Raw genomic sequence first — 12,307 nt, 5'->3', positions numbered from 1 at the left:
GTGGCCGGGGCGCGCTTTCTCCCGCCCTAGAGTGGGCTGGCCTAGACACTGACGCGGCTGGCCACGCCCTTGGGGCAGGCAGGGGTGGGTTTCCGCCCGCCCTGAAGACGGATAAAAGGAGACGCAAGACCAGAAGGCATCCTCTTGTTCCTGTGCTCTGAAGCTGCACCTCCTCGCTGCACGTGAGCTCGAGACGGAACGAAGAGCCAATTTTGACCCACCCACCAGCCCCTGAGGACAGCCAGTTGTTTTGAATAAAATTGATGGATAACTCTAATTTCTTTCACAGGTTGTGGTATTACCGTGATGATTTTGAGTATATAATAAAGAATGGTCTATTTTGGTTATTGTTTCGTGAATAAAGAAATTCTGCTTTTGTGTTCATTGGTTAGCATGCTTTTAATACAGTTATAGTAGCCAATGTCTTTGTAGTTTAGTAAAAGTTAGTAGCATTGTCGTATTTATTTTGGTCGGGCGGTAAGGTCATGATCGATGAGCACTAATTGGAAGATCCCTATGAGTGGGCGTCACCCAACACGGATGGGAGCGCTCGGGGGAGGTGGCCATTGGCCCCTCAACGGGGAGGCGGTCCCTTCTAAGGATGGGTCGCCGAAAGAAAAGGAAAGGCGGTCAAGGCCCCTTCCTGGATAGGAGGGGTTACAGCCCCCTCCTGGGGAATTTCCCGGGGCCAGGACGTCTGCGACGGCAGATATGGTAAGTTGTGTGGGGTTTGGGGGGGGGTCTACGCTACCTTCTAGATACCTCACACGAGTCCTCGGACGACCTTTAAGTGGCGTCGAGTTTTATTGGGGCCCCCGTCAAGTCAAGGGAAATTTGTAGTTGCACTTGAGGTACGCCTCTGTGCTGTCGCCCCTCACAAGTGGGGGGGGTATTTCTGGTTTAGGGATCTTGACACCGGTTACGACCTTGCCGTTGGCCCTTAAACGTTAGGATGTACAATTTCAAAATTTCAAGTAAATGTTTTGTAGGATGTTAGTTCGGCTAGGAGAACCTCTGTATTAGAGAATCTGTTAAGGTTAGCCAAACATCGCAATGTGGTAATGAAATTGTACATTAATATGAAACTGTTGATTTTATGTTTTAATTTTGTTTCATATTTTAATAAATACGGCCGGGAGGGTCACTCCCTCCCTCTTCCAAAAACTTCAGAACTGTTTCCGGTTTCCCTTCCATTGGGGATTGTGTTGAGAGGGGGTGGCGGGTATCTCAGCCATAGAAGGAAAAATAGAAGAAAGAAGAAAAAATAGGTAAAATAGAAAATAAAAAAAAAGCACAGCGGTCCTGCATCTTTGAGTAGTTATTAAACAATGCAATTTCTAAACTCAGAGTCTTAAAGTCTAAATTTATCAGACTACGTATAAAAGTTCTTCATGATTATTCAAAGAGAGTCCAGATATTCCTTGGCTTTAATTGTAGAGATAAAGTATTTTACTTGGCCTTTGAATATAGTCTTTAGTTTTGCAGGACCTTGGAGAAACACTGCTACTTCTTTCTTTTGGAAATCAGGAATTAATTGCCTTAGTTGCCATCGTTGAGCCACAGTAGCTTGACAATAATCTGGTCGCACAAAAAACTGACAGCCCAGTCCGTCCGCTTTCTTATCTGGTCTTGCGTTTACATAAATGGCTTCGTGGGCGAGGAAGTTATTGAACGACACCAAAATGGCCCTGGGATAATTTTCTTGACTTTGTCGTGGTTTCCTCACTGTGAAGGGAAATCTGTGTGTGCGCTGTATTTCCCGTGCCCAGTCCCATTCAGTAATCTCGGGAAAAGCATCATTTAATAGATTAATGATGAACCTCCTCGGGTCAGCTCCTTGTTTATTTTCAGGGATCCCCAAAAAACGCAAGTTGCTTCTGCAGGCTTGGTTCTCCAAATTAGCTAACTTATCGGATAGATCCTCCTTTTGAGCTTTAAAGTCGCCCACTTCTTGTCTTTGGGCCATACATTCTTCTTCTAGAACAGATATCCTAGCCTCTGCTTCGGTGACCCTGTCAGCGGTCTCTGAACATAGTTTAATTGCACGTCGTACTGCATTTTTAACTTTAGCACAAGTCATCTGCGTGCGTTGGTTCTCAGCTTTACTTTCTGCCCTGTGATTCATCCTGGTGTCGAAAATTGTTTTCAATGTGATCTCTTCGCTATTTTCTTGTGGCAAAGTCGGGTCAGAAGCTCTAATTTCTTTATCGCAATATTGCTATGATTTATCTTGATAATTTTGACAGAACTGTTAATATGTACATAAATCCAATTTAAATGGTTCACAAATTAATTTTTTTTCTACAGTAGAAGGATGTATCAGCCGTACGTAGGAAAATGCCGATTGGGCGTCCTGAACACATTTTTTGTAGCCAAACCTAGGCTTCCATTGGAATATATATTTCTTCATTTATATAAATTCCCTACCAGGCTCATTCAGAAAAGATACTTTGTGCTTACTATGCAGATTTTGGAGACCCAAAGCTAAGTTTCAATGATTTGTGAAAATGCAAAAGGGATCCAACACAAGATCTTTGCACTTTTGGGAGAACTGCAAATATGTGCCTCAATCCTGAACCAACAATTCAAAATTGTATTTCTCTACACTGCACAGATATTGGACAGCAAAACCTGTTTCCCAATGAATGTCTTATGATGAAAACAGATAACCGTTTTTAAATCTGAAGTGGTATTTTCACACTTACAAAAGTATTTTTCTACAGAGACATTTGGGTACACAAATTATTGGGACTGATGTGCTATTTGGCAAACCGATTGCACTCCATCAGGATGATGGAGTAAATTACTTTGTCACCCTGACGAAGTAGCAGCCTGACAAATTTAGAAATGACAGGCAGAAATTTCTACCATTCAACAGACATTCCATCATTTAATGTTTGTTGCCTTCAAGGCAGTTCCTGTGAATGTATTTGAACTTTGCCATACAACTCTGTCAGACATGAGAGAACCATACAGTAAAGTTTCAAAACGTTTGTCATTTTCAAAAACAAAACCCCAAAGTGTTTTTTTTTGTTTTTGAAAATAAAAAAAACAAGTTATTGACCATAGTGAGGGGAAATTTTGAAATGTTTTACTGCCCATTATCAGTAGGGTTTCCCTTACAGTATAGAATGGCTATATGTCGACCCATCTAAATTGGGTAGGCAGCCATATAGTCATTTCTCCGACAACCCTTACTCTGTCAGGCCATCCAAGAAGTTTGGCCATGACAGAGACATATTACTCTCTGTTGTTGCCAAACTATAGTCCAACTGCATATACATTCAGCAGGCCAACCATTATATTGGCAAAATGCAAAACAACAGTTGATGGACAGAATGCAGAACAATGTCATACATTCACCCCAGTACAGAGATATGTGCCTAAATCCATCGTTCTTTTGCACTCCACACCACCCCAGTTCAGACATGGTCATATGGCAATCAGCCTTGGCCCTGTGCCTCATGGGAACAGTTCAGCCCGAACTGCCAACCCATGTCTTTCCTGGACCGGAATCAAGCATCCTAGGACCGGTTTCTGGATATCAGCTGTCTTCAGCCAGGATAGCTTGACTCCAGTGGTGTGGAGAGCATGGGACTCACGTCTGAGCATACCCATCCCACTTGGGGTGACAAAATGCAAAACAACAGTTGATGGACAGAATGCAGAACAATGTCCATTATATTGGCAGCATGGATACTACATCATTGTTTCGATGGAGTATGCTTACCCCTAATGTATAAATAGGGCCCATAGTTTTTTGGGCCATATGAGAATTAGAAAGTGTATGTAAAATGTGAAATGGTGTGGCAAAAATATTTTTTAATTAATGCCTCAAAGATAGTATCAATATCTTTAGAAAACTACCCACTTACCCTGCAGTCCAAATTGGTAACACTGATAATTTTTCAGATCAGATAGAAAGTAATTCAAACTATACATACATTTAAAGATTTTTTTATTGCACAAGGGCCTCATAACCCATATTTCCTAATAATGTTAAGTATTGAGGACATAAATATATGCCCACTGCCCATAATCTCATCTGGCGTGTGAGAGGTTGCAAGGGACTGAATTAATTTCACTGTTGCTCTCCATACTATGCACTATGAGTAAAGGGCCTGGCTGATAAACCAGTACCCAAAATATAACTGGACAGGCCAAAGGCCAGGAAAAGTGTACTGTAAGTGCAGGCTGGCACTTTAATCAGAAGAAATACATTACAGCTGTTGGAAGAAATTGCATTACAAAATTTCAAATAAATGGTCAGTATGGTTGAAATACAAAACCATAACATTTCCAAATTATGGTTGCGTTTTTATTAAAAATCATAACTTCATTTGAACTACAATGTTTATGTTTGGTATTGATGTTCTTGGCATGGCCTTCAGAAGTTCTAAATGGGTGCAGTTGTAGCTTACTACTATGCCAATGCTTCTAACATGCAACCCCCCAGAACCCTGTGCACAAGGTCTTTAGCACTTTGTGGTGCATGCTCCCAGTCCCAGTATAACTTACTGCTCATGACTTCCAGCCATCCACAGTGGCTATGAGTGCAAGATGTACCCTCCACCATTTCCCTGTGCTCAGGAAGTGTTGCACCGGAACCTGTTGTATATGGTCTACTGCATGCATGACAAACTGTGAGAACAAGGTATGAAATCTACTTATACCTGATGGGCCAAAACATTTAGCATCTGCAGTAGGCTCTGGAAGTAAGGCATGGCTGAGGAGTATATCCTTTGCCAAACACGTTTACCCCCAAAACCCTCTACATGTGGTTTTGACTGTGCGCAGCACATTCTGGGCTCAGGCATGCATCCTTGTCCAACAGGCAACAACATACCAAAAGACAGTTTGCAGTGGGCTCTGGGAACAAGAGTTGGAGTCTGGCTGTATCTTGTAAAGAACCATTGCAACCATTGTAAATTTTGACCACAGGGCCTGGCTTCCTACCAAACCCATCGCTGGGTGGCCCAAACCAGAGGAATCTCATTAACGTTAAAGATGACGTATTTGTGATGTTATTAGTGACATAATGTTTGAGATCTTGAGTAGTACATTAGAGCAGTCATATTTTCATTGTTCACCAGCCATAACTATGTTCCTTGTAGGTTTGTAATTTTTCTGCACATCAGGATGATCTTGTTGTGGTGGTAAAGTGAATGCCAGAAAATTTACTTAGAGTTTATGTGATTAAGTGCTACAAAGAGGGCATCCGCAGGTATACTTATTTAATTCCAGCGATACGAGGAAACATCTACAGGCCCAGCACCGAAAAGGGGAGTCTCCAATGTAGAGATTCAGAGGCAGTGGAAGAGGGAAGAAGAAAAAGAAACCCTGCCACAAGATAACCAGCATAAAAGTAAAGCTGAGAGAGATAGTCACCTCCAGTTTTCTCTGCAACCACTACAAGAAAAGTACTTGTGTGGTAAGTAGATTAAAAAGGTTATCTCTTGGGCAATAAATGTCCATCTAAACAAAAAGATTAACATTGAAAAAAGAATGTAAAAATTTGTAAGAGATTAAGTAATTCGTTTAGGGGTGGAAGCTCCACTCAGGCAACAACCACAGTCCTTGTCAGGGTGAACAACAAAAAGTCACTAAATCAACCTATGCTTAACTCTCTGGTAGCTTGGCACAAAGCAGTGAGGCTTAACATAGAGCAATGTGTATAGTATTTATGCAGCACACAGACAATAATTAAGTGAAAACACAACACATAAAAAAATCCTAAACCAATTTAGAACAATAGAGTACATTTTAAGAAATATAATGATACAAGTACAACCGAGAACTGGAGATAGTCAATTTTAATGTATTAACTGAAAATAGCGCCTAAAAGCCCAAAGCACAACTCGTGGTCATCTGGTCATGTTAGACCATGAGAAAGTCACAAGGTCAGGATGATCATGATGGAGTACTGGTCAAATACAGAGACCAGGTTAGACCAGATGAAAAGATTACTTTAAGTTCTGGCACGTAGATCAGCATTCGCAGTGGAGGAGGCCGAGAGGAGCAGGCTGAGCATTGTGGGCAGTCATCACTGGAGCACGAAGAACAGGTCGGGTATCATGGATGGCCGTCACTGTAGTGCAAAGGGCCAATCAAGAGTTGTGGACAGAAGTTGCTGTAGCTTTGCATTGGTGGTCATTGCGGGCTGTTGCTGCTCTAGCGCAAAGCTCGGATTTTGCATTGCCAGTCATCGCTGGTGGTTACTGTTAATGCACAGAGTAGGTCTTACCGGAGCTTTGCATTGCCGCTCATCAAAGGGGTCAGTGTCTTATCACAAATGGGCCTGTTTGTGGTCACGAGGAGCTCAACCTTCAGGGTTTTCACCATTTCATGAGGAAGAGTGCACTCTGATGTGCGCCAAGGGGCCAGGACCTGGGGAGGTACCTCTTGGTGATCAAGGACTCTCTACAGCACAGGACAGGAGGGCTCAAGCAGGAGCAGGTACAGGTCTGCACAGTCAGGTCCAGTGCAGTAGGACCTGACTGGCCAGGTGTCAGATTCTCTATTGTGCAGGAGACAAAACCCTTTAAAGTGTAAATGGAGCTGCGTACAGACTAACCCAGTCATTCCGGCAGTATTGCCCATCCTGTCCACACCTAAGACCCCTTTGAGTAATGGTGTTAAAGAAAGGCACACATTCCAACATCAGGGCTATTCAAAGTCATGTGACCCAGGGCATTGGCAGAAGCCACAAATGATTGGGACAAATAAATGCCAACTTTGGAAAAAGTGGCATTTTCAGAATACTAACTTAACATCTGACTTTACCAGTAAAGAGCATTTTAAATTACAATACATTTGAGTGTACCTAGCACATTTCTGTCTGCTACTAATGCAGAATCAGCCCTTATTAAATATAACAAGGTAACACAGTGTTAGTTAATAGGAGAGATAGGCCTTACAACAGTGAAAACATCTTTAGGAGTTTTTCACTGTCACAACAAGTAAAAAGCAGGCACACATCCCTACTTTTAAATACAATGCACTCGACCCTGTGAGCCTTTAGAGTTTAATTCAAATTCAAATTCAAATGTATTGTTTGATTAATTAAAATCATTACAATACCCCCCTAGAGCGAATAAAAGAATTACATAGACAATTTATCAATATATAAAAATACATATCACTTTTAGTTAAAAAATTCATAACAGTAAAATTTGAATATAAATGATTTTGCAGTTGGCGGCTTTCAAACTTTGAACAACAGAGTTAACAGTGTGACTCCCTTGAGAAGGGTATTAATGTCATTTTGCAGAGATTTATTTGAGGTCTCTGTCGTCTTGCCGTAGAAGTCTATTAACTGCGTTCATGTATTTGACTCCTCTACATGCCAGGATGTATGACGTACCCTCTAACTAACGTATCACCGCTTTACCTGCTTGACCGGATGTTCAAGTCGTTGAAAATTGATTTTAGGTGCTGCTACCTGAGGTCTTGGGCTGCTGGGCAGGCACATAATAGGTGAATTAGAGTTTCTTTTTTGAAACCGCATAGTCGGCAGGACTTTTTCCACAGAGGGTGCAAGTCCTTTGAGTTGTGGAGGCCCATTCGAAACTTTATGAAGCTCATTTTTAACTGTGAGCTAAAATGGGCAGATAAGTATGCTTGTGGCTTTAAGAGGCGGTAGGAGTTTATGACTGTTCACCCATGCCGCCTCTTGTTGAGCGCCTTTTTGTCCTCCCACAAAGATTTCTTTTTGGCTGCGATGTTTACTATTTTGCCCAAGGTTCCTCTGTCCAGCCCTGTGTCCCATGCTGTTTGAAGCCCCAACTCATCAACGAGACTCTCAAAAAGCTTCCCCAGGAGTTGGGGGTATCCAGCTCCCCCTGGAACTTAATTGCATCCCAGCATAAACTGTTCAGAGTGCCCGAGCATGAAGAGCGAAATGTATGACAAAGTTTGATAAGGCTGCTCATTCCCCGGAACTTCTGATGCTGGAGGCCGAATTCCAATCTAACCTGGGCGGGCGAGACACATTTTGGTAAGTCAAAGACTGCTTTATAAATCTTTGACTCCAGCTCGTTCAATAGGTCTGCTTCTTTGCCACACCAAGGGACCAAGCCATAGGATAAGCTGGGCTGGAATTGTGCGGCCATTACTTTTAGCAAATGGGAATGGTTCGGGCAGTCAATTTTTTTGCGTAATAATCTGTAAGCAAAAATTAAAGATTGAGCCTTGGCTTTTAATGCAAATTTATGTTCTTTGTGGGTTGCCCCCTGCCCGATTATTACGCCGAGATATTTATATGAGCTCACTTCTTCGACATTTGCCCCTTTGGCCCTCCATTTGAACTTGTTTTTTTTTGCGGTCCACTAAGCGGACGAATTTGGATTTCGCTTTATTTAGCTCCAGCTGGTCCATGTCCAAGTAGGCTACGAGATTATTTACTGATCTCTGTAAGCCAATAGGGGTTTGGCTCAGCAAAACTATGTCATCCACGTATTGTAGGATGGCGACTGGAGTGTTGGCCATTTTCAGGGGGTGAGAATCTGGTTTCTCAATATGTGGTGCAATGTCCGATAAAAACAGGTTAAATAAGCTGGGGGCCAAGACACAGCCTTGTTACAGGCCTCTTTGCGTAAAAATACTCGCTGTTGTACTTAGCCCATCACCAAGCTTAACTCTTGCCCAGGTGTCCGTATACATTGTGATTATGGCATTAAGCATTTTGTTTGGCAAGCCCCATAAGTCGAGTTTCTTCCAGATCTGGCTCCTGCTCACTCTATCAAATGCGGATTTGATGTCCACAAAGCATGCGAACAGTTGTTGTTTTCTTATTTGTGCTTTCTCTGTTAGGAGTGCTAGGATGGTGAGGGTAGATATAGTGCCCATTCCTTGCCTAAATCCGGACTGGAACTTAGGAATTATGTTTTTCTCTTCCATCCAACCTTGCAGCTAAATTAGCAAGCACGAAGCGTATAGTTTTTCTTCTACGTCTATCAGTGAGATTAGTCTATAGTTTCCCGGCGTACGGTGGTCTCCCTTTTTGAATATAGGGTGGATGATATTACCCTTCCAGGAAGTCGGGCTGTCAGACTGGTTGTAGATCTCATTGAATAGTGGGGCGAGGATAGAAGACCACAGGTCTGGGTTATACTTAAAAATTGCATTGGGAATGCCGTTTGGCCCAGCCGCTCCCTTAGACCTTTACTTCCGTATAAGCCTGCTTAGCTCATTCGCATTAACCAGGATGTTAAACTCGTTGGCACGCAGCTCTGACTGTGGAATGCTGCCTTCCTCGTAATCCGGTTCTCGAGGGCCTCTTTGTCTTTCAGGTCGAGATTTTGGCTGTGGTGCATTCCTTCGGGACCCGTCACTACCTGGTTGTACAGGGAATGCACATGGGCATTCCATGTGTCTGCACCAATTCCTGCTTCTTGCGTAAGTCTTGGGCCGGAAGATAGTAAATTTATTATACCCCAAAAGGCGCTACTATTGGGTTTTTTGCTAGCAGATAGTAATTGCAGTCAGATGAACCCTTTGTGCTTGATTTTTGCTCTCCCCAGATTCCTCCTGTAGGTGCGCCTTAATGCGTACAACTTCGCTTTATCAACTTTGAGGCCCTTTTTTCAGCATGCAATTGCAGACGCACTTCTCTCGCGATCTCTCTTTTTTGATTCCTAAGATCTTGGTTGAACCATGGATTGCTTCTGTTTGCTGATGATGGCGTGTGTCCCAGGACGACTGGAAACTTAAGGACTAAAGACTGGGCCAGCTGTTCCCAGGAGTTGACGCAGTCGTTCTCTGCCTAGGGGCCTTGATTAGCCAAGAGGGCCATTACTGTCTCCTCAATAAATTGGGGGGCCACTCCCCGCCATTTTAACTTGCGCAGATGGAATTTTTCTGGCGCTTGCATAACGGAATTCATTTTTAGTACACACTTAACTTTATTTTTCAGGTTCAAAATGAGCGGGAGGTGATCGCTTTCAGCTTGTGGGATAATTTTAACATTATTGATTTGTGGGAGCAAGTTGTTGCTGATAATTGTGAAATCAATCGTTGAAAAGACTTTTCCGCTTAAGTATGTTACAGCTGCTGGGATATCCCCCGGGGCGTTTCCATTCAGGGTTGTTAGGTCGAGGGCTGCTAATTTACACACCAGTTCACTTGTTCCCTGAGTAGCTTTTCTTTTACTTCCCGATCGAGTCTCTAAGAGGTTACTATTAAAGTCGCCTGAGATCACTATTTGGCAGTTCTCGTGGCTTCTCTGTAATGATGATATTAATTTAATCAGAGTTGCAAATTTCCCTTCTGCTTTTTTCTTTCTGGGTGGATGTAAACGTTGATTAACAGGAGAAGCCTCTTAGATTCTTTACTGCTTACTTTAGTCACTTGGCTCCAGTTAGCCCCCGTATCGAGTTCTTCCGTTACCCAGTTCAGTTTTTGTGTAATGAAAGTTGATAGGCCCCCTCTCGGATGTCCAAAACTTGAGTGTCTCTCTGCCACAATGTGATAGTCAATGAATCCTGGAATTGAGCTAGCAGCCAGGTTCCAGGTTTCGTGGAGCAGGATTATGTCTTGTTGGGAGAAGAACGATACGGTTTCATGGTCGAGCCCCATATCCTTAAATCCGTGCACGTTCCATGAGCAAAGCAAGATGTTGACTGTACACATGCCTTCCGCTAAGGAAGGCATGTGTACTCTTCTTTGCTTGGTTAGGAATGTTTATTGTTTAATACGCCACGAATCCAAGATCAGTTCATTGTTTCCTGTGAACTTCCCTTGTTTTTACCAGGGCCTTCTGTTACGCTGTGCCTGTTCTGACTGGAAGGAGCTACTGGTGAAGTAGAAAGCGGGCCCCGTACGCAGGTGAAGTTACTTTTTCCCGAGCTGATCGTTTCTTTTAGGTTATTGAGGAGGGGGTGCGGGTACCTAGTGGGTTGATGAGCCTTTAGCATGATTCCCCATGCTCCGAACCTTCCGCTTGTTGATAATATTTTATCCACCAGATCCTTAGATGACCAGGTTGTCTGGGTCTCTTCAAATCCCTTCCTGTTCGTTTCTACAAATTTCACCGATGTTAGGTTACACGAGTGGATTCTTTTTAATTCTGGGATTTCATTAAACAGCCTCAGGAGATTTCCTCTGTTTAATGAATCTTGTGTTCCTTTTGTTAAGTATTCCGGGATGAAGATCAGTTTTCGTTCGAACTCGTCCGCTTGGATATGATCCTTAATGAGAGGGGTTCATTTTCCTTTCTTCCACCTTTAGGTGTTAAATTTGATGAAATATGTTGTCCACGATGAGGGTCATGCTCGAAGAAGTATGAGGATTGATTTCCCTATTTGCGGCTCTGATGGATCCTGGTTGAGGAGCTTGCAGTGACGCTCCTTTCCCTTAATCGTTACAGCAATTGATTTAAAAAGATTTTGAGTATGTTGTGGGGTAGGGGCCTCCGACGTAATCAATAGGTGAGGGTTCTGCTGTCCTGAATCAGGGCCCTTATTTATTGCATCTTGTTGGACGTCCTATAGATGGGTACTCGGGTGAGGCTGAGGCTTCTGCAGTCCTCAATCTGACCCCTTATTTATTACGTCTCGTTGGGCATCATATAGATGTATACTCGGCCAGTGCAGGTCCCGTGGTTCTGTTATCTGTTGTAAGTAAGGTTTTTATTACTTCTCCATCTCCTTTATTAGATGATACTTTAACTCCTTGAGGCTTGGGTGCCGGGGTGACTTTCTGCACTGCTTTGTCCACTGGGGGGAGACTTCCATCCCCTTGTGTGCCTTGATGAGAATTTTGAAAGAGGCAAGTTGGCTGGGGCCCTGTTGCGTTAGGATAGGGGGCTGGATGGCTTGCTGAGTGACTTGGGATTGGTCATCTCCCTGGCATGCTGCCCCAGACAGGGGGGGGGGTGTTTTTATTCTTTTCCCTAGGAGATTTTGCTGTGAATAACGGGAAGAGTTTTTCCGGGGCAGGGCTGGACTGTTTGTGGTGTTTGAGCCCGGCCTTTCTAGCTCGTTTGCTTTCCCGTTTAGTTGGTTTAACTACCACGGCTGCAGATTTGTGATGGTCCGTTGAGTCGTCTAGGCGGAAGTCTATTGAGTTGAACTGTGCGTCGGACTCAATTTTCGCTGGTGCTTCATTAATCTCGTTTGGTCCTTCTTTTAGTACATTAATGTTGTATGCTCTTGCGATTTGATCAAAGCTAATTTGGGGGTTTAAATACTGCTTACTGTTGTATGGTTGTTTTACTGCCCCTAGGACGTCTTTTAACATTTCCGGGAGCGTTGCCAATTTCTCGATTATGGGGCTGCAGTGGCAGAAGGATAATTGATTGTTAATTTGT

The sequence above is a fragment of the Lissotriton vulgaris genome, chromosome 4_1 (assembly GCF_964263255.1).
Source record: "Lissotriton vulgaris chromosome 4_1, aLisVul1.2, whole genome shotgun sequence".
NCBI lineage: Eukaryota > Metazoa > Chordata > Amphibia > Caudata > Salamandridae > Lissotriton > Lissotriton vulgaris.
This window is presented reverse-complemented; position numbering follows the sequence as displayed.